The sequence below is a fragment of the Pleurodeles waltl genome, chromosome 3_1 (assembly GCF_031143425.1).
Source record: "Pleurodeles waltl isolate 20211129_DDA chromosome 3_1, aPleWal1.hap1.20221129, whole genome shotgun sequence".
Classification (NCBI taxonomy): Eukaryota; Metazoa; Chordata; class Amphibia; order Caudata; family Salamandridae; genus Pleurodeles; species Pleurodeles waltl.
In genome coordinates, this window is record NC_090440.1 from 1902071626 (window position 1) to 1902093767 (window position 22142).

General features: G+C 47.9%; 1 protein-coding gene across 4 annotated transcripts in view; it reads right to left on the reverse strand.

Annotated features, from left to right (window-relative positions):
- Positions 1-879: 879 nt before the first annotated feature.
- The window catches only part of CDK15 (cyclin dependent kinase 15), a 426090-nt gene continuing 404827 nt past the window's right edge, over positions 880-22142 (reverse strand). For all 4 annotated transcript variants that reach the window (XM_069226054.1, XM_069226053.1, XM_069226052.1 and 1 more), the window contains one exon: positions 880-1979. The gene's annotated coding sequence lies outside the window, so the exon portion shown is untranslated. The remainder of the gene's footprint in view (positions 1980-22142) is intronic.

A 22142-nucleotide genomic window follows, 5' to 3' on the forward strand; every position in this document is an offset into this window, starting at 1 on the left:
ATTTTTTGATTGGTATTACAAATTGCTTCTCTTGGAAAAGCGGCAGATTTAAAATTTTGGGTAGTACCCTGTAGTAGGATTTTAGAAAGGATCAGAGGTATTTGTAAAGCATTTTTACTTTTGTTTCTAATAGTGTATATTGTAGATGATGTTATGGACTTTTTTAGATGATAAATGGAAATAATGTTTTTATTTTTTTAAATAAATGTATATGTTTTTGTAATGGTTTAAATAACTGTATAATAAAATAATACAATAAAATATAACTTTGCAAACCCCGATTCTTCATCTCTGTGCTGTATTTTACTTCCTACTGAGACTTTTTTACTTGTTCCTCTGGATCATCTCCAAATCACGCCCTGGATCCTCTCCAAGATTCCTCTCGAATTCTCTTCAGTCCTCATTAAGACCCCGGATTTTGCTCCTCTGGCAATCTAGGACTCTTGTGCTAGCACCTATCTTTTGGGATGATTCTGAGCAGTCCAAAGAAACATTGACACCAGGAAGGTGTCACACACCTAGGAGTAGCCAAGACCAAGGCTAACCATGTACAGTGACATCCAACCATTAGCATGCTTATAAGTGAACCTTCCATTGGCCTGGAATTGCTTGCATTCATAGTTCTGGGTGGGGTTGATCTTTCTTAATCAGTGTAGTAATTATAGATATGAAAGGAATACTCATTGGTTTTTGATTGAAACATAAATTGTGAATTGCCTCTTGGATCCAGCATGAACACATTGAAGACTGTTAAGCTACAGCCTATTACGATTTTGTTATCACATTCAAATCAGGTGCCAGAATTGCTACCAAAATAAGTTCTCATTCTTAGGGTTGACCTGTCAGCATTGTTGTTGTTATTTATGACTTATAAACAGCTTTTCTTTCATTTTAATTTTAATTTTATCATAAATACAACTTTAGCTAAATACAGAACGATCCTGGTCCCATATGCACAGATGAAATATAGTTCAAATATATTTAATATAAATAATACTGATGTAAATCCGCAGATATGGCATAGCGGAGGTCAGTTGAGTTCTGAGTAAACAACAAATGAAGGCGAGAACCCCAATGGGGACCCCCATGTTAACATGAAAATAAAGGCAAATCCCCAAAGAGCTAAAAAAGAATTGCCTTTTTATACTTTATATGATCAGAGTTTAATTGGCAGCTGAGCATGCTCTGTCCGCTGTGAATAGCCCTGCCACACATCAGAGTTTTCTGTCATCAAGCACAGCAGTCAGTCCCACTTTCTTAGGAAGAGGCGTTTCGCACATCACAATCAAAGCGCACCACACCACAAACGGAACACATCGAAGTTTCCTGCCAAAACTCAATCCCTTCTGTGACACACATACGAGTTCTGTCAAAGAAGGGCTACTCAACCTATATTAGAGTTCCTTTGGATAACAGCGTAATTCGGCAACACATGGAAGTGTCTGCCAGGCATTAAACCTCCTGTCACACATACAAGAATACCTTTAAGCATATCAAATAAAAGTATTTTTCACACATCAAAACTTTTTGTCAGTCTACAATCTTCTGCCACACGTTTAGGATGCCTTTCGCACACTGTATACACTAAAGCTTTGTATCAAAGGCTTGGATCGCACACAAGAACCTTCACTCAAACTTGAAACCTATTTTTGGACATAAAAATGGAGTTTCATGTCAAAACCTGCTGTGACACCTCTATCATAGAACAAGTACTTCTGTCATACATAGAAGCGTTCAGTCAGATCCCAAAGTATTGGTAAGTACATGAACCCCTTTGCATGCCACAAGCAGCATTTGTTTAAACTGTTTAATTTCATCCTTTCAAGATGACCGATGAAGCCACTAAAAAGTGCTTGACTCATGTTCACTTGGATAAGGTCCTTTTAATTTCATATTTCCAGCTTTCCTCACAATTCCAGCATTTGGAACAGTCACTGGAGAAGCTTCGTCAGCAATGGCCGCTCCCAAGATTCCGGCACCTGTGACGTAGGAAAAAAATTGTCATAATAATTAATTAAAAAATAACCATGCATTGAACAAAAACGTAGCCTATACAACAATACTCAAATATGAGTTATTACTTATCAACATGATAGTACTCAAGGGTTTTCAAAAAAGAACACTGGAAAAATAGTTTACTAAGATCTAATCAGACTCCAAGGGCCTGATTCAGAGTTCCATGGATGGGGTACCCCATCATAAATGTGACAGATATCCTGCTCACCATATTACAAGTTCATTATATCCAATGGCACTTGAAATACGGCAGGCACAGTGGTTTAACGTAAGCCCCAGCAGCCCCCACATCAAAAGTGGTAGGCGATGAGCTGTGGAGGGGAAGCCCCTTCCAGGTACTGTTGGGGGGAAGTTTGTTATGCCATTGGACGGGTGGAATATCAGTCACTGTAAAACAGGATCAAAGTTCTTTTGTGCTGTAAAGTTACACATAAATTAAAACATTTTATGAACCTTGAAGTGAAGAAAGGCTGAGTCAGCTTTACTCAGATTCAAACCAATCAATCAATCAGTAGACTTGTAAAGCGCAGCTAGTCACTCGCTAGGGTATCAAGGCGCTGAGGGGGGGCAATAAGTAAGTGGTCATCGAAGAACAGAGGGGATCAGGTGAAGAGCCAAGTTTTGAGGTCTTTTCTGAGGTGGATGGGAAGGTAGTTCCAGGTCTTGGTGGCGTGGTGGGAGAAGGACCTTACTCTGGCTGTGGCGTTCCGGACACATGGGACGGCGGCGAGGGTGAGGTTGGCGGAGTGGAGCTGCCTGTAGAAGAGGAATCTCTGGTTGAGGTATTCTGGTCCGACGTTGAAGAAGGCTTTGTATGCATGCGTGAAAAGTTTGAATGTAATTCTCTTTTCTATTGAGAGCCAGTGCAGATCTCTCAGTAGGGCGGAGGTGTGGCTGTGTGCAGGGGCGTTCTTGATGAGACAGGCAGAGGCGTTCTGGATGTGTTGTAGACTTTTCCGTACCTTGGTGGTTGTTCCGGCGTAGCGTGCGTTGCTGTAGTCAAGACGGCTGCTGATGAGGCCTGGTGACTGCTCTTTTGGATTCGGATGGGATCCATTTGAAGATCTTCCAGAGCATGCACATGGTGTTGAAACAGGCGGAGTGCTGAGTCCAGGATGAATCCGACATTGCGGGTGTGGTTGGTGGGGGCCGGAGCGCTTCCGAGGGCAGTGGGCCACCAGGAGTTGTCCCAGGCTGAGGGGTTGTTGTCGATGACGAGGACTTCTGTTTTTTCGGTATTTAGCTTGAGGCATCTCTCCTTCATCCAGACGGCGACTGCCCTCATTCCGTTGTGGAAGTTGGATTTGGCTGTATAGGTGTTGTTGGTGAGGGAGATGATTAGCTGAGTGTCATCGGCGTATGAGGCAATGTTGAGTGCGTGGTGTCTGGCGATGGTGGCTAGGGGGGCCATATAGATGTTGAAGAGAGTGGGGCTCAGAAAGGAGCCTTGAGGGATGCCACAGATGATCTTGGTGGCCTCTGAGTAGAACGGGGCAGTCAGACTTTTTGGGTCCTGGCGAAGTGGAAGGAGGTGATCCATTCTAGTGCCTTGTCTTGGATGCCGGCATCGTGGAGACGAGTCCGGCGAGTGCGGTGGGAAATGGTGTTGAAGGCAGCGGACTGGCTGAGGAGAATGATAGCCACGGTCTCACCCCTGTCTAGGAGGATGCGAATGTCATCTGTGGAGGCGGGGAGGGGGGTCTAGGTGCTGTGGTTGCTCCGGAGGCCTGACTGTGAGGGGTCCAGGATGTTGTTAAGTTCGATGTGTTTGGTGAGTTGCTGTTGACAGCCTTTGCAATGACTTTAGGTGGGAAGGGGAGTAGAGAGATGGGCGGGTAGTTTTTTAGGTCATCTGGGTCTTAGGTGGGTTTCTTCAGTGAGGGCTTGATTTCAACGTGTTTCCAGATTTCTGGGAAGGTGGCGGTTTCGAAGGAGCGGTTGATGATGTGCCAGAGTTTGGGTGCGATTGTGCTACTTGCTTTGTTGAAGATGTCGTGGGAGCTTGGATCGGAGGGAGAGCCGGAGTGAATGGAGTTCATGATGTTGAGGGTTTCCTCGTCTGAGATGTTGGCCCAGCAGAGTAGGTGGTGGGGGTTTGGAGGAGCTTTGGTGGTGGGTATGACGGTGGTGGGCGTGGGATGGTCCTGAGTCAGGAAGCTGTTGTAGATGTCTGCTATCTTGCGGTGGAAGTAGTTGGAGAGGTTGTTGCAGAGTTCTTGTGAGGGGAGGATGCCCGTGAAGTTCGCTCTGGGGTTGGTCAGTTCTCTGATGATTGCGAAGAGTTCTTTGCTGTTTTGTGCGTTGTTGTTGATGCGTTCCTGGAAGGCACTTCTCTTGGTGGTCCTGATGAGTTGGTGGTGTGTGTTTATGGCTTTTTTGAAGGCTTCGTGGTTGGTGGGGGGTTATGTCAGTGCGACATTTTCTTTTGAGGTTTCTGCAGTTTTGTTTGGACTCCTTGAGGGCGGGGGTGAACCAACTGGCTTTCATTGATGTGCGTCTGTTGGAGGGTTTGTTGATGGGGGCTAAGGTGTTGGCGGAGTCTAAGTTTATGAGGTCCTTGGCAACTGTGTTAGTGTCGAGGTTGTCTGGGGGGGTGAGTTGTTGAGGCTGGTGAGTAGTGGGTCCTTGGTGAACTTGTTCCAGCTCCTGCGGGGGGAGTTGAGTGAGGTGTCGTTGGGGTTTGCTGAAGGTAAAGTGGATACAGCGGTGTTAGGTCCATTGGAGTTTGTGATGTGGCTAATGGGGATGTGGTTGCTGGCAGTGAAGATGGGGTTGAGTGTGTGTCCGGCAGAGTTGGTGGACGAGGTTGCTGTGTAGCCATTTTAGTTTTAGCTCCATGCACGTTATTTTAACACACTAGGCCGCTATGCACTTCAACCTAGATATATTTTATTCAGCTTCGTCTTATTATTGTTACAATAACCATTTTTACGGTCTTGTTTTATTTCCATCTAGCTAACTTTTTTTGCATAGGCCAGGACTCTGTTCTCAAACAAGACATTCTTGATCACTCTGTGCTTCTTCCAAGGCTTCAGCACGGTACATTGCCGGTGAACGTGGTAGAAGTTTAGTCTACAACATTTATAGAAAATACACATCCTTACGTAAGGACACTTTCTCAGAATATCAGCTGTGTTATTAGAAAAACACTTCCTTGTCCCTTACACGTTAGCGGGAGATTCCAGCCAGGGAACCATGACTGTATGCTGATTGCCGAATGCTTCGCTATAGATGCTAACGCAGACCGCAGGCCTTTGCTCAGGTAAGGGGGTTGATGTCTTCCCAGAGGAACCTGAAGGGCAGAATTAGAGCTTAACATGCTGTGCTCTATCCTAGCCTAGGTAGGGATTAGTCCATCGAAAAAAGTGACAATATGATAGCATTGTTTCTATGCTTCACTCTTCTCGTCACAATTTTAATACGGTCATGTTGTGTCATCCTGGTTATTGCAGCTCATGCTTTGCTATCTAAGATGCAGTCGTTTTATTAAATTCATCATTAAAACACATACTGCTTCTGTTTGTCATTCATAAATGAGACTGAATTGTAAGTGAGAGAACCGGATGAGACCTGAGTGACCAGGACTTCCCTGAGAAGCCAAGTTTGTCATGCGCTCGGCTGCCCAGTCATCACTATCCTTTGGTGGGGATGAGGCACTGCTAGTTAGCCAGAGCAAAACCCAGATTAGAGCGACAGGTGTCACCCGCAGTGTGTTAGACTTAGTCTCCCACACCACGGGCGATTCTGCCGCTCAAAATCCAGTAGTCTCATTAGAATAATGAGAGCCTTCACGACATGGCACCACCAACGTTTGGTCAGGCCCTAATTTTTGGGTCCTCCGGAGTATCTCTGTCTCATTATATATAATGATGCCTCAATACCGTATACGGAGACGTCCGTGGTACTGAGGTTTTCCACCCCAGCTAGTTAGGCTATCCTATTTGCAGCTGGAGGTTGTTCAAGCTTGAACTTTAAAAGGAAAACCCCATTTGGTGTGCCTACTCTGAACTTATAGTCTGTCTATAATGGCGCATCCACAGCAGGAACAAATAGCAGTTAATATGAGACAACCTCTAACTACACATTTATTAACAATGGCCTAACGCCCCAGGGGGGGTCCAGTCACATTCGTGGTGGATGCCCATGCAGCTTATAGAACAGAACTTTTTTTTTCTTGGGTCACATTTCCAGCAGTTGATGGGAACACAAATACATTTGATCATTATGCACTTGCAAATGTGCCTGGACAATACAGAGCATACGCATATTTAGAAATACCTTTATCTTATCAAGAACATAACAATTGGCTTGATGGCGCCCTATCCCACACAATATTACCAGTAAGGTTAGGTCCTCTAAGTAATGATGGTCCTACCTGGCCCTTATTGGCCACCTATACACCACATCCTGAAGTTGCAAATTTAGCGGTGGCTGAGGTTTGTAGTTTATATACTGAATTAACAGCGATATATAGACGATGAGTACAATTCATATTGCAAACATTAAATACAAACCCAGCACGTGCTGCTCCAGCACATCCACATGCAGCAACGGCAGGTATAAATCCTGCGACTGTACATTCAATAATGGGTAAAGTACCCGCCAAACGTGAGGAAACTCTGTTTTGGTTACCATAAAAGATGAATGCGCTGGAGGTAGTACTTCCCCATATGGGACCGCAGGATAAACCTAGAATATTAACAATGTGCTTGCCTTTTTGGAATGTCCCTACAGTAGATAACTGTAATACCTGGGGCACGGTATTTGCCGCGCTCTATACAACCGCACACGGCACACCGACACTTGCCAATTTACCGGAGTTGTTGAAACAAATTCAAGATGAGAATGGGGCTGCCCCGGCCCTAGAATTAGGGATGCAATTGATGGGCAATTTCGCCACAATTTTCTCAATCATTTTAAGTAATCTTAAAGGGGAAGCGGTTGCACTTCCGTGACGTTCCGCAACAGGATCCGGAACGCGAGCTGCCTAAAATAATCGCAGAAACTTATTCTAGCATAGGTCGAGACAGTTTTAGGGGCCAGGCCATCTAAACCACAATTTCAGGGCAAGTCAAAGAAAGATTTTCCCAAGCAAGATCCTGAGGGCAATAAGAAACGCTAGGGTAAAAAACAACAAACTCCTAAAAAAGAGAGGGAAGAATCCCCACGTATAGAGACCCTGGAGAACAGATATAATCTCAGAAATAGAGATAATATAAAAACGCCTGATGAATATCAATATACTGATACATGCCAATCTCGTTCCTTTCAGGACTCATCGGAAATACGAAATGTGAGAGGTGGGCGATCAGAGCGACGGATAGAGTACGTGAAACCGAGACAGAAATCACAACGCTCTTCTGAGGTTTCTGTTAAAAAGGAAGAGAAGCCTGCCCAACAAAAACCACAATTCAAAAAGGAAAAATTGGCAGCAGTCACAGTTCAACATGCCACTCAGGAAGAGGGTCCTCTTGAAGAACAAGAAGTGGGCTCTAGCACTGCTAGACAGCACAGCAGAGGTCACAATAGTTCGCCAGAATCTTCTAGAGCATCTGGAGGTGAAAGCAACTGATGACTTTATACAAGTAGAAACTGCGGACATACGTGTCTCCACGCCTGATAGGGCATATAAAGTAACGCTACAGTTAGAAGGAGACATTGAGCGCATAATAGACGCAATCTTTTGGGATTGTGTAGTAAACATATATGATATTTTGTTGGCCAAACAAGATTGGCCACCTGAATTTGTCCGCACCTGCCCATATGTAGAAGACGTTATTAAGCCTTCCTTCTCGACCCTTGTTCCAGAGGACCTCACTGAATCCTATGCCATTGATTGGGCTTTGGGCAAGCACCTGCGTTATACCGAAATCACGTAGGATGGGATAAAGAATCCCACTACCATGTAATTCTAATTAAAAATGAACCTCAATCCCAACCTCAGTATTCTATAAAACACGAAGCAAAAGCACCTGTGAGAGAAATACTCACGCAATTAGAGTACCAGGGCTTAATTGAACCCTTTGTCTCCCCAATGAATAATCCATTATTCCCAGTAGCTAAACCAACCATTCATATAGAATAGTCTTAGACTGCAGACACTTAAACAGTCATACATGCACTTATGCTATACAAAACTCACATAGCACAGCACTAATGAACAATATTGTGCGTAAAAATTACAAAACAACACTGGACATTTCCAATGGTTTTTTCAGCCAGAATATAGCGCCTGAGAGTAGAGACTTAACAAGTTTCAGTGCACTAGTCTCCCAGAAAAAATTCTGTTGTTTACCTCAGGGGTATAAGTACAGTCCAGGACTGTTCGCAGCTCATGTGACAGCAATTTTGCACGAGATTGATCCTGAAGCATTGTCCTATGTAGTTGATATCAATCTTACGGATGATGAACTACTACAACATTTAAGACAGGTAGCCCGCACTGTTGTAGGAATTGCTGAATTTGGCTACAAATTCAATTCCCCCCCCAAAAAAATTGCCTTCCTCAGCGTCCTGTTTTGGGATATGAGCTATCAAGTGAAGGAAAGAGTCTAGCGCCACAATTCTTAGAGAAATGCACACAGTTACAACCACCAAATACAATTTAAAAACTCCAATCTCTATTGGGTTTCCTAAATTTTGGCTGAATTTACAATTTCAGATTATGCTACATGCATAAAACCTTTATATGATCTGATACGTCCCGATTTTTCAAGTAAATTCTGGACAATTGAACATACACGCATTCTTCGAGATTTGCAAACAGACATGCTTGCAGCACAATACTTACACACAAGGGACAACAAAACACATTTGGTTATCAGAGTAATAGCTGGTGCCATCGGTTTCACCTATGTGACATTTAATGAAGGTGAGACAGTCCCGATTGCATACAAATCACACTTATATTCAGCGGCAGAACAGCGCTTTGCTCCCACTGAGAAAATTCTCACTGCTGTACAGATGGCTGTCATTAAGGAAAGACCTATTGCCAAAGGAAAACGCATTATTGTAGTTTCTCCGATCCCAGCCATAGAGGATGTTACAAAAGCCAGCGTTCCGAACGCAAAAATATTACATCCACGTTGGATACAATGGGCTACGTCTTTGACAGCCACTGATGTAGGCTACATTTTTGACCCAAAATTACAAACTCACGAATTTTTACAGTATGAAATAGAATACCCAGTGTAGGAAAGTACCATCTTGCCTGGCATGTTACCCCCATATTTCACTGTATATATGTTGTTTTAGTTGTATGTGTCACTGGGACCCTGCCAGCCAGGGCCCCAGTGCTCATAAGTGTGCCCTGTATGTGTTACCTGTGTTATGACTAACTGTCTCATTGAGGCTCTGCTATCCAGAACCTCCGTGGTTATGCTCTCTCATTTCTTTCCAAATTGTCACTAACAGGCTAGTGATCAATTTCACCAATTTACATTGGCATACTGGAACACCCTTATAATTCCCTAGTATATGGTACTGAGGTACCCAGGGTATTGGGGTTCCAGGAGATCCCTATGGGCTGCAGCATTTCTTGTGCCGCCCATAGGGAGATCTGACAATTCTTACACAGGCCTGCCTTTGCAGCCTGAGTGAAATAACGTCCACGTTATTTCACAGCCATTTACCATTGCACTTAAGTAACTTATAAGTCACCTATATGTCTAACCTTTACCTGGTAAAGGTTGGGTGCTAAGTTACTTAGTGTATGGGCACCCTGGCACTAGCCAAGGTGCTCCCACATTGTTCAGGGCAAATTCCCCGGACTTTGTGAGTGCGGGGACACCATTACACGTGTGCACTATACATATGTCAAGACATATGTGTAGCGTCACAATGGTAAATCCGAACATGGCCATGTAACATGTCTAAGATCATGGAATTGGCACCCCAATGCCATTCTGGCATTGGGGAGACAATTCCATGATCCCCCGAGTCTCTAGCTCAGACCCAGGTACTGCCAAACTACCTTTCCCGGGGTTTCACTGCAGCTGCTGCCAACCCCTCACACAGGTTTCTGCCCTCCTGGGGTCCAGCCAGGCCTGGCCCAGGAAGGCAGAACAAAGGACTTCCTTAGAGAGAGGGTGTTACACCCTCTCCCTTTGGAAAAAGGTGTCAGGGCTGGGGAGGAGTAGCCTCCCCCAGCCTCTGGAAATGCTTTGATGGGCACAGATGGTGCCCATCTCTGCATAAGCCAGTCTGCACCGGTTCAAGGATCCCTCAGCCCTGCTCTGGCGTGAAACTGGACAAAGGAAAGGGGAGTGACCACTCCAGTGTGCTCCAGACCTCTGCCATCTTGGAAAAAGAGGTGCTGCTGGCACACTGGACTGCTCTGAGTGGCCAGTGCCAGCAGGTGACGTCAGAGACTCCTTCTGATAGGCTCCTTCAGGTGTTGCTAGCCTATCCTCTCTCCTAAGTAGCCAAACCTCTTTTTCTGGCTATTTAGGGTCTCTGCTTTGGGGAATTCCTTAGATAACGAATGCAAGAGCTCATCAGAGTTCCTCTGCATCTCTCTCTTCACCTTCTGCCAAGGAATCGACTGCTGACCGCGCTGGAAGCCTGCAAAACTGCAACAAAGTAGCAAAGACGACTACTGCGACCTTGTAACGCTGATCCTGCCGCCTTCTCAACTGTTTTCCTGGTGGTGCATGCTGTGGGGGTAGTCTGCCTCCTCTCTGCACTAGAAGCTCCGAAGAAATCGCCCGTGGGTCGACGGAATCTTCCGCCTGCAACCGCAGGCACCAAAGAACTGCTTCACCGGTCCTCTGGGTCTCCTCTCAGCACAACGAGCGAGGTCCCTTGAACTCAGCAACTCTGTCCAAGTGACTCCCACGGTCCAGTGACTCTTCAGTCCAAGTTTGGTGGAAGTAAGTCCTTGCCTCCCCACGCTAGACTGCATTGCTGGGAACTGCATGTTTTGCAGCTGCTCCAGCTCCTGTGCACTCTTCCAGGATTTCCTTTGTGCACAGCCAAGCCTGGGTCCCCGGCACTCTAACCTGCAGTGCACGACCTCCTGAGTTGTCCTCCGGCGTCGTGGGACCTTCCTTTGTGACTTCGGGTGAGCTCCGGTTCACTCCACTTTGTAGTGCCTGTTCCGGCACTTCTGCGGGTGCTGCTTGCTTCTGAGTGGGCTCCTTGCCTTGCTGGACGCCCCCTCTGTCCCCTCACACAATTGGCGACATCCTGGTCCCTCCTGGGCCACAGCAGCATCCAAAAACCCTAACCGCGACCCTTGCAGCTAGCAAGGCTTTTTTGCGGTCTTTCTGCACGAAAACACCTCTGCACGACTCTTCACAACGTGGGACATCCATCCTCCAAAGGGGAAGTTTCTAGCCCTGGTCGTTCTTGCAGAATCCACAGCTTCTACCATCCGGTGGCAGCTTCTTTGCACCCACAGATGGCATTTCCTGGGCATCTGCCCACTCTCGACTTGATCGTGACTTTTGGACTTGGTCCCCTTATTCCACAGGTACTCTCGTCTGGAAATCCATCATTGTTGCATTGCTGGTGTTGGTCTTTCTTGCAGAATTCCCCTATCACGACTTCTGTGCTCTTTGGGGAACTTAGGTGCACTTTGCACCCACTTTTCAGGGTCTTGGGGTGGGCTATTTTTCTAACCCTCACTGTTTTCTTACAGTCCCAGCGACCCTCTACGAGCCCACATAGGTTTGGGGTCCATTCGTGGTTTGCATTCCACTTCTAGAGTATATGGTTTGTGTTGCCCCGATCCCTATGTGCTCCCATTGCATTCTATTGTGACTATACATAGCTTGCACTGTTTTCTATTGCTATTACTGCATATTTTGGTATTGTGTACATATGTGTATATTTGCTATCCTCATTCTGAGGGTACTCACTGAGATACTTTGGCATATTGTCATAAAAATAAACTACCTTTATTTTTAGTATATCTGTGTATTGTGTTTTCTTATGATATTGTGCATATTGTAATTGTAATCGTATTTATATAGCGCTTACTACCCCTGACGAGGCGTCGAAGCACTTTTCGATGAGTAGCACGCTACTCCGGTACCCAACAAGAATTAGTGATGGATTAGTATAATTTAATAAGGAGTACAGTTTTAGTATTATTATGAGTTAATTTGAGTTGCGGATATGAGAGTTTGTTAGTTAGATTGACTGGAGTAATGGAGGGGTGGAGGAGGAAAGAAATCCAGAAGTGTTAATTGGGAGTTTATCCTTCATTTACTCAATCCAAAGGCTTGAGATGAATAAAAGGGGAGCGGAGGGGAAAGAGGATGTGGAAGGGTTAGGGAGAGCATAGTAGCAGGGTGAGATGAATGCAGGAGAATTTAGTAGGGTTGTGTGGGAGGTCACAGAGGTAGAGTGAGGTTTGGTGAGTTAGATGTGGAGGTGGAGGGAAGAGCTTAGGCAGAGATATTTAGGAGATGAAAGTGGTCGAGGGGATTTGGGATGAGTCCGAGTGAGAATGGAGGATAGTTTGATAGAGACATGACATAAGAGTGATGAGTAGGAGCCATGCAATGATCCACAAACATGCCAGGCACAGAAACAACATATACACATACATACACATATATATATATATTTATACACACACACACATGAATACACACACATATGCACATACAATACATAATTAGAATCATGGGTAAAAAATACCTAGTCATCCATCCACCATCCTGGTAAAAGGCGGGAATTCCTTTACCTACTTCGAGGGTGGACGGGGTGTGGCTCAGCGGGCGGAGCTTACAGGTGCTTTATAAAGGGAGAACCTTCCACTCTGCGTCTCCAGCAGAGGAAGACAGAACCCGCGCGTCTCAGTCAGACACAGACTACGCTCCAGTACATCACCAGCCCACCTCCAGGAAGGATTCCAGATCCCCTCTGCCATGGGATCTCTGAGCGCACAGCCCCGCCCCATCTTTGCCAAGCCCAAGAGTCAGGGTGGCCTGCCCCTCCAGAAAGGTGAGCCTCAACTGCGGCATCTGCTGCGTTTATATTGTACACTAGGGGTACGTGATGGGCCATGGGGTAAACGTCTCCAGCAACCTTGTGTGCCTTTGGCAATGTTATTGTTACTAGTGCGTCTTTGAGGAGATGTCCTCGTGCTTCTGCGCATCAACAACGCACCACGTGAATCGGCGGTAAACGCAGTGGGGTCGTTTTGGAAAGCTGTCCATCATCCTGGTAAGAGGCGGGAATTCCTTTACCTACTTCGAGGGTGGACGGGGCGTGGCTCAGCGGGCGGAGCTTACAGGTGCTTTATGAAGGGAGAACCTTCTACTCTGTGTCTCCCGGAGAGGAAGATAGAACCCGCGCGTCACAGTCAGATACAGATTACGCTCCAGTACATCATCAGTTCACCTCCAGAAGCTGAGCTTCAAACTGCGGCACCTGCTACGATTATAATTGTAAGTGCTTCCTTTGAGGTCTAGTTTCTGCAAAATGAGCACCGTGGCCCACGCAACCGGAGCATCCTCCACGAGTATGTCAGCAAGCGCCACCTAGCATGTTCCACACGCCCCGTTTATAACACTAGTGACACTAGTGGTACTGTAGGAGCTTCACTCGTCTCCTAGTTCAGCCTAAGCTGCTCTGCTAAGCTACCTTTTCTATCAGCCTAAGCTGCTAGACACCCCTCTACACTAATAAGGGATACCTGGACCTGGTGTAAGGTGTAAGTACCCCTTGGTACTCACTACAAGCCAGGCCAGCCTCCTACATTGGTTGTGCAGCGGTGGGATAAGTACTTGCAACTACTTACCACTTTGTCATATTGTACTTTTCATAAGAGAAAAATATACAAAACAAGTTCAGTGTATGTACACCTAACCAAAAAGTTTTGCTTTTCTTCTCTTACTCTTTTTCTAAGTGCTGAAAAGTACCTCTAAAACTTTCAAAAAGTTCTTAAAAAGTTTTAAAAGTTTTTCTCTGTTCTTTAAAAAGTTCTGAAACTTTTTTTTCTTTTTCTGTCCCTCAAACTCTTGTCTATCATGTCTGGTACAGGCCAAACTCTTGATCTGGCCAGCATAGCTTATGACAACCTTAGCTGGAAAGAAGCAAGGAGTCTCTGCATAGATAGAGGTTTAGGGGTAGGGAAGAATCCCTCAAGACAACTGTTAGTTAATATGCTCATTGAACAAGATAAGACCTTAGTTGGCACTTCTGGTGAAAAATTAGCTGATGGTTCCCACTCTGATTCTGGGGCACCCCTAGGAAAAGGGTTAGAAGGATACCTTCCCAACCTGCCCCTTAGCAGGCCACCTAGCATAGCTGGTACTAATGTGACTTCTCATCACAGTAGGAGTGTGACTTCTGTAGGCCAGGGTGTTAGAGTGCCATCTGTTAGGGACAGGTCTCCCTCTGTTCATTCACACCATTCTTCTGTGTCAAAGCATGCCCAACCCACCCTCCCTGAAGACAGAATGTTAGAAAGGGAACTCAATAGATTGAGAGTGGAAGAGTCCAGGCTGAGGCTTAAACAGCAACAGCTGGCTCTAGACAGGGAATCTTTAGACTTAGAAAAAGAAAGACAGAGTTTGGGGTTAGGACCCCATGGTGGCAGCAGCAGTATTCCCAATAGTCATCCTGTAAAAGAGCATGATTCTAGGAATCTGCACAAGATAGTTCCCCCTTACAAGGAGGGGGATGACATTAACAAGTGGTTTGCTGCACCTGAGAGGGCCTGTGTTGTACAGGAGGTCCCTCAAAGGCAGTGGGCTGCTATCCTATGGCTATCTTTCAGTGGAAAGGGTAGGGATAGGCTCCTTACTGTTAAAGAAAGTGATGCCAATAATTTTACAGTTCTTAAGAATGCACTCCTAGATGGTTATGGCTTAACCACTGAACAGTACAGGATCAAGTTCAGAGAAACCAAAAAGGAGTCTTCACAAGACTGGGTAGACTTTGTTGACCATTCAGTGAAGGCCTTGGAGGGGTGGTTACATGGCAGTAAAGTTTCTGACTATGACAGCCTGTATAACGTAATCCTGAGAGAGCATATACTTAATAATTGTGTGTCTGATTTGTTGCACCAGTACCTGGTAGACTCAGATCTGACCTCTCCCCAAGAATTGGGAAAGAAGGCAGACAAATGGGTCAGAACAAGGGTGAACAGAAAAGGTCATACAGGGGGTGACAAGGATGGCAAGAAGAAGGATGGTAAGTCTTCTGACAAGGGTGGGGACAAATCTAAAAATGAGTCTTCATCAGGCCCACAAAAACACTCTGGTGGGGGTGGTGGGCCCAAATCCTCTTCAAATCAAAACAAAGAAAAGAAACCATGGTGCTATTTATGTAAAATAAAAGGCCATTGGACAACAGATCCCAGTTGTCCAAAGAAAAGCACCAAGCCTCCTACCACTACAACCCCTGCTGCTACACCTAGTGCCCCTAGTAATAGCAGTGGTGGTGGGAGCAAACCTACTAATAGCCAATCCAAGGGAGTAGCTGGGCTCACTTTTGGTAATTTCGTTGGGGTTGGTCTTGTTAGGGAGACCACAGAGGCTGTGCTAGTCTCTGAAGGTGCCATTGATTTGGCCACCTTGGTTGCTTGTCCCCTTAATATGGATAAGTACAAGCAACTGCCCCTAATAAATGGTGTTGAGGTTCAGGCCTACAGGGACACAGGTGCCAGTGTTACCATGGTAATAGAGAAACTGGTCCAACCTGAACAACACCTACTTGGTCACCAGTACCAAGTGACTGATGCTCATAACAACACACTTAGCCACCCCATGGCTGTTGTAAATCTCAACTGGGGGGGGTTACTGGTCCAAAGAAAGTTGTGGTTGCCTCAGATTTACCTGTAGACTGTCTACTTGGTCAGAAGTGGAGTTGGAGGCTCATGCAGCAATGCTGGGCATTCCTGGGCATATTTTTGCTTTGACAAGGGCTCAGGCCAAAAGGCAAAAAGGACAGGGTGACTTGGATCCTGAAAGAATGGACCAAGTGCTCCCTAAAGCTAGGGTTAGTAAAGGTAAAACACTACCTACTATCCCTCCCTCTACAGTGGATTCAACTTCTGAGGAAGAAGAATTTCCACCCTGTGCAGAACCTTCACCAGAGGAGCTGGAAGCAGGCACTGCTGAGCTTTTGGGTGGAGGGGGGCCTGCCAGGGAGGAGCTGAGTGTGGCACAGCATACCTGTCCCACACTAGAGGGTCTAAGACAGCAAGCTGTCAAACAAGCAAATGGGGATGTCAGTGACTCTCACAGAGTTTACTGGGAGGACAACCTCTTGTATACTGAAGCAAGGGATCCTAAACCTGGAGCTGCCAGGAGATTGGTGATTCCTCAGCAATACAGAGAGTTCCTCCTAACTCTAGCCCACGACATTCCCTTAGCTGGACATTTAGGGCAAATGAAAACTTGGGACAGGCTTGTCCCCTTGTTTCATTGGCCTAGAATGTCAGAGGACACAAAGGAATTTTGTAAGTCCTGTGAAACCTGTCAAGCCAATGGCAAAACAGGTGGCACTCCAAAGGCTCCCTTTATTCCACTACCTGTGGTTGGGGTACCCTTTGAAAGGGTAGGGGTTGACATAGTTGGCCCCCTTGACCCTCCTACTGCTTCAGGCAATAGGTTTATTTTGGTGGTAGTGGACCATGCCACCAGATATCCTGAAGCAATTCCTCTAAGGACCACTACAGCTCCTGCAGTGGCAAAGGCCCTCCTGGGAATCTTTTCCAGGGTGGGCTTCCCAAAAGAGGTGGTATCAGACAGGGGAAGCAATTTCATGTCTGCTTACTTAAAGGCCATGTGGAAGGAATGTGGTGTTAGATACAAGTTCACCACACCCTATCATCCACAAACAAATGGACTGGTTGAGAGGTTTAATAAAACTCTCAAAGGAATAATAATGAGACTCCCTGAAAAACTCCGCAGGAGATGGGATGTCCTGTTACCTTGCCTCCTTTTTGCTTACAGGGAGGTACCCCAAAAAGGAGTGGGCTTCAGCCCCTTTGAACTCCTATTTGGACACCCTGTAAGAGGTCCTCTAACACTTGTTAAGGAGGGTTGGGAACAACCTTTAAAAGCTCCTAAGCAAGACATAGGCCCTCATTCTGACCTTGGCGGGCGGCGGAGGCCGCCCGCCAAAGACCCGCCGTCAGGTTACCGTTCCGCGGTCGAAAGACCGCGGCGGTAATTCTGACTTTCCCGCTGGGCTGGCGGGCGGTCTCCTTCAGACCGCCAGCCAGCCCAGCGGGAAAGAGGCTTCCACGATGAAGCCGGCTCGGAATCGAGCCGGCGGAGTGGAAGCTGTGCGACGGGTGCAGTTGCACCCGTCGCGTATTTCACTGTCTGCGCAGCAGACAGTGAAATACATGTAGGGGCCCTCTTACGGGGGCCCCTGCAATGCCCATGCCAGTGGCATGGGCACTGCAGGGGCCCCCAGGGGCCCCGCGACCCCCCCTACCGCCATCCGGATCTCGGCGGTCCGACCGCCGGGATCTGGATGGCGGTAGGGGGGGTCGGAATCCCCGCGGCGGTGCAGCAAGCTGCGCCGCCGCGGAGGATTCAATGGGGCCGCGGTACACTGGCGGGACCCCGCCAGTGGTGCCGGTCCGACCGCGGCTTTACCGCCGCGGTCGGAATCCCCATTGGAGCACCGCCGGCCTGTCGGCGGTGCTCCCGCGGTCCTCCGCCCTGGCGGTCAAAGACCGCCAGGGTCAGAATGACCACCATAGTGGACTATGGCCCTCATTCTGACCTTGGCGGGCGGCGGAGGCCGCCCGCCAAAGTCCCGCCGTCAGGTTACCGTTCCGCGGTCGAAAGACCGCGGCGGTAATTCTGACTTTCCCGCTGGGCTGGCGGGCGGTCTCCTTCAGACCGCCAGCCAGCCCAGCGGGAAAGAGGCTTCCACGATGAAGCCGGCTCGGAATCGAGCCGGCGGAGTGGAAGCTGTGCGACGGGTGCAGTTGCACCCGTCGCGTATTTCACTGTCTGCGCAGCAGACAGTGAAATACATGTAGGGGCCCTCTTACGGGGGCCCCTGCAATGCCCATGCCAGTGGCATGGGCACTGCAGGGGCCCCCAGGGGCCCGCGACCCCCCCTACCGCCATCCGGATCTCGGCGGTCCGACCGCCGGGATCTGGATGGCGGTAGGGGGGGTCGGAATCCCCGCGGCGGTGCAGCAAGCTGCGCCGCCGCGGAGGATTCAATGGGGCCGCGGTACACTGGCGGGACCCCGCCAGTGGTGCCGGTCCGACCGCGGCTTTACCGCCGCGGTCGGAATCCCCATTGGAGCACCGCCGGCCTGTCGGCGGTGCTCCCGCGGTCCTCCGCCCTGGCGGTCAAAGACCGCCAGGGTCAGAATGACCACCTATGTACTTGGCCTAAGATCCAGAATGGCTGAGTATATGAAAAAGGCCAGTAAAAACCTTCAGGCCAGCCAAGAGCTCCAAAAGCAATGGCATGACCAGAAGGCTGTGCTGGTTCAGTACCAACCAGGGCAGAAAGTGTGGGTCTTGGAGCCTGTGGCCCCAAGAGCACTCCAAGACAAATGGAGTGGACTCCACATTATTGTTGAGAAAAAGGGAGAAGTCACCTACTTGGTTGACTTAGGCACTGACAGGAGTCCCCTTAGGGTGCTCCATGTCAATCGCCTGAAACCCTACTATGACAGGGCTGATCTCACCCTGCTCATGGCAACAGATGAAGGACAGGAAGAAGAGAGTGACCCTCTCCCTGATCTCTTCTCTTCCACAGAGCAAGATGCTCTAGTGGAAGGTGTAGTTTTAGCAGATTGTCTTACTGCTGAGCAGAAAGACCACTGCATAAATCTCCTGGGTCAGTTTTCTGAACTCTTTTTTTACTGTGCCAGGCACCACCTCTTGGTGTGAGCACACTATAGATACTGGAGACAGCTTGCCTGTCAAACGTAAGATCTATAGGCAGCCTGACCATGTCAGGGACTGCATAAAACAAGAGGTTCAGAAAATGCTTGACCTGGGAGTGGTTGAGCACTCTGAAAGTCCATGGGCCTCTCCTGGGGTACTTGTACCAAAACCTCATTCCAAAGATGGAAAGAAGGAAATGCAGTTTTGTGTAGATTATAGAGGTCTCAACCAGGTAACCAAAACTGATGCTCACCCTATACCCAGGGCAGATGAGCTAATAGATACACTGGCATCTGCCAAGAATCTAAGCACCTTTGATTTGACTGCAGGGTATTGGCAGATCAAGTTATCAGAGGATGCAAAAGCAAAAACTGCATTTTCAACCATTGGAGGGCACTACCAATTCACAGTAATGCCTTTTGGGTTGAAAAATGCACCTGCCACTTTTCAAAGGTTGGTGAATACAGTCCTGCAAGGGTTGGAGGCTTTTAGTGCAGCATATCTAGATGATATAGCTGTCTTTAGCTCCACCTGGGATGATCACCTGGTCCACCTGTGGAAAGTTTTGGAGGCCCTGCAAAAGGCAGGCCTCACTATCAAGGCTTCAAAGTGCCAGATAGGGCAGGGCAAAGTGGTTTATCTGGGACATCTGGTAGGTGGAGAACAGATTGCACCACTTCAGGGGAAAATCCAAACTATTATAGATTGGGTTCCCCCTACAACTCAGACCCAGGTGAGAGCCTTCTTAGGCCTCACTGGGTATTACAGGAGTTTCATAAAGAACTATAGCTCCATTGCAGCCCCTCTTAATGACCTTACATCTAAGAAAATGCCTAAAAAGGTATTATGGACAGCTAGCTGTCAGAAAGCTTTTGAGGAGCTGAAACAGGCCATGTGCTCTGCACCTGTCCTGAAAAGCCCCTGTTACTCCAAACAATTCATTGTCCAAACTGATGCATCTGAATTAGGGGTAGGGGCAGTCTTATCACAACTTAATTCTGAGGGCCAGGATCAACCTGTTGCTTTTATCAGCAGGAGGTTGACCCCTAGAGAAAAGCGTTGGTCTGCCATAGAGAGGGAGGCCTTTGCTGTGGTCTGGGCACTGAAGAAGTTGAGGCCATACCTGTTTGGCACTCACTTCATTGTTCAGACAGACCACAAACCTCTACTTTGGCTAAAACAAATGAAAGGTGAAAATCCTAAATTGTTGAGGTGGTCCATATCCCTACAGGGAATGGACTATACAGTGGAACATAGACCTGGGAGTACCCACTCCAATGCAGATGGACTCTCCAGATATTTCCACTTAGACAATGAAGACTCATCAGGTCATGGCTAGTCTTATTGTCCTTCGTTTGGGGGCGGGGGGTTGTGTAGGAAAGTTCCATCTTGCCTGGCATGTTACCCCCATATTTCACTGTATATATGTTGTTTTAGTTGTATGTGTCACTGGGACCCTGCCAGCCAGGGCCCCAGTGCTCATAAGTGTGCCCTGTATGTGTTACCTGTGTTATGACTAACTGTCTCATTGAGGCTCTGCTATCCAGAACCTCAGTGGTTATGCTCTCTCGTTTCTTTCCAAATTGTCACTAACAGGCTAGTGACTAATTTCACCAATTTACATTGGCATACTGGAACACCCTTATAATTCCCTAGTATATGGTACTGAGGTACCCAGGGTATTGGGGTTCCAGGAGATCCCTATGGGCTGCAGCATTTCTTGTGCCACCCATAGGGAGATCTGACAATTCTTACACAGGCCTGCCTTTGCAGCCTGAGTGAAATAACGTCCACGTTATTTCACAGCCATTTACCACTGCACTTAAGTAACTTATAAGTCACCTATATGTCTAACCTTTACCTGGTAAAGGTTGGGTGCTAAGTTACTTAGTGTGTGGGCACCCTGGCACTAGCCAAGGTGCTCCCACATTGTTCAGGGCAAATTCCCCGGACTTTGTGAGTGCGGGGACACCATTACATGCCATTCTGGCATTGGGGAGATAATTCCATGATCCCCCGAGTCTCTAGCTCAGACCCGGGTACTGCCAAACTACCTTTCCCGGGGTTTCACGGCAGCTGCTGCTGCTGCCAACCCCTCAGACAGGTTTCTGCCCTCCTGGGGTCCAGCCAGGCCTGGCCCAGGAAGGCAGAACAAAGGACTTCCTCAGAGAGAGGGTGTTACACCCTCTCCCTTTGGAAAAAGGAGTCAGGGCTGGGGAGGAGTAGCCTCCCCCAGCCTCTGGAAATGCTTTGATGGGCACAGATGGTGCCCATCTCTGCATAAGCCAGTCTGCACCGGTACAGGGATCCCTCAGCCCTGCTCTGGCGCAAAACTGGACAAAGGAAAGGGGAGTGACCACTCCCCTGACCTGCACCTCCCCTGGGAGGTGCCCAGAGCTCCTCCAGTGTGCTCCAGACCTCTGCCATCTTGGAAACAGAGGTGCTGCTGCCACACTGGACTGCTCTGAGTGGCCAGTGCCAGCAGGTGACGTCAGAGACTCCTTCTGATAGGCTCCTTCAGGTGTTGCTAGCCTATCCTCGCTCCTAAGTAGCCAAACCTCTTTTTCTGGCTATTTAGGGTCTCTGCTTTGGGGAATTCCTTAGATAACGAATGCAAGAGCTCATCAGAGTTCCTCTGCATCTCTCTCTTCACCTTCTGCCAAGGAATCGACTGCTGACCACGCTGGAAGCCTGCAAAACTGCAACAAAGTAGCAAAGACGACTACTGCGACCTTGTAACGCTGATCCTGCCGCCTTCTCGACTGTTTTCCTGGTGGTGCATGCTGTGGGGGTAGTCTGCCTCCTCTCTGCACTAGAAGCTCTGAAGAAATCTCCTGTGGGTCGACGGAATCTTCCCCCTGCAACCGCAGGCACCAAAGAACTGCTTCACCGGTCCTCTGGGTCTCCTCTCAGCATGACGAGCGAGGTCCCTTGAACTCAGCAACTCTGTCCAAGTGACTCCCACGGTCCAGTGACTCTTCAGTCCAAGTTTGGTGGAGGTAAGTCCTTGCCTCCCCACGCTAGACTGCATTGCTGGGAACCGCGTGTTTTGCAGCTGCTCCGGCTCCTGTGCACTCTTCCAGGATTTCCTTTGTGCACAGCCAAGCCTGGGTCCCCGGCACTCTAACCTGCAGTGCACGACCTCCTGAATTGTCCTCCGGCGTCGTGGGACCTTCCTTTGTGACTTTGGGTGAGCTCTGGTTCACTCCACTTTGTAGTGCCTGTTCCGGCACTTCTGCGGGTGCTGCTTGCTTCTGAGTGGGCTCCTTGCCTTGCTGGACGCCCCCTCTGTCCCCT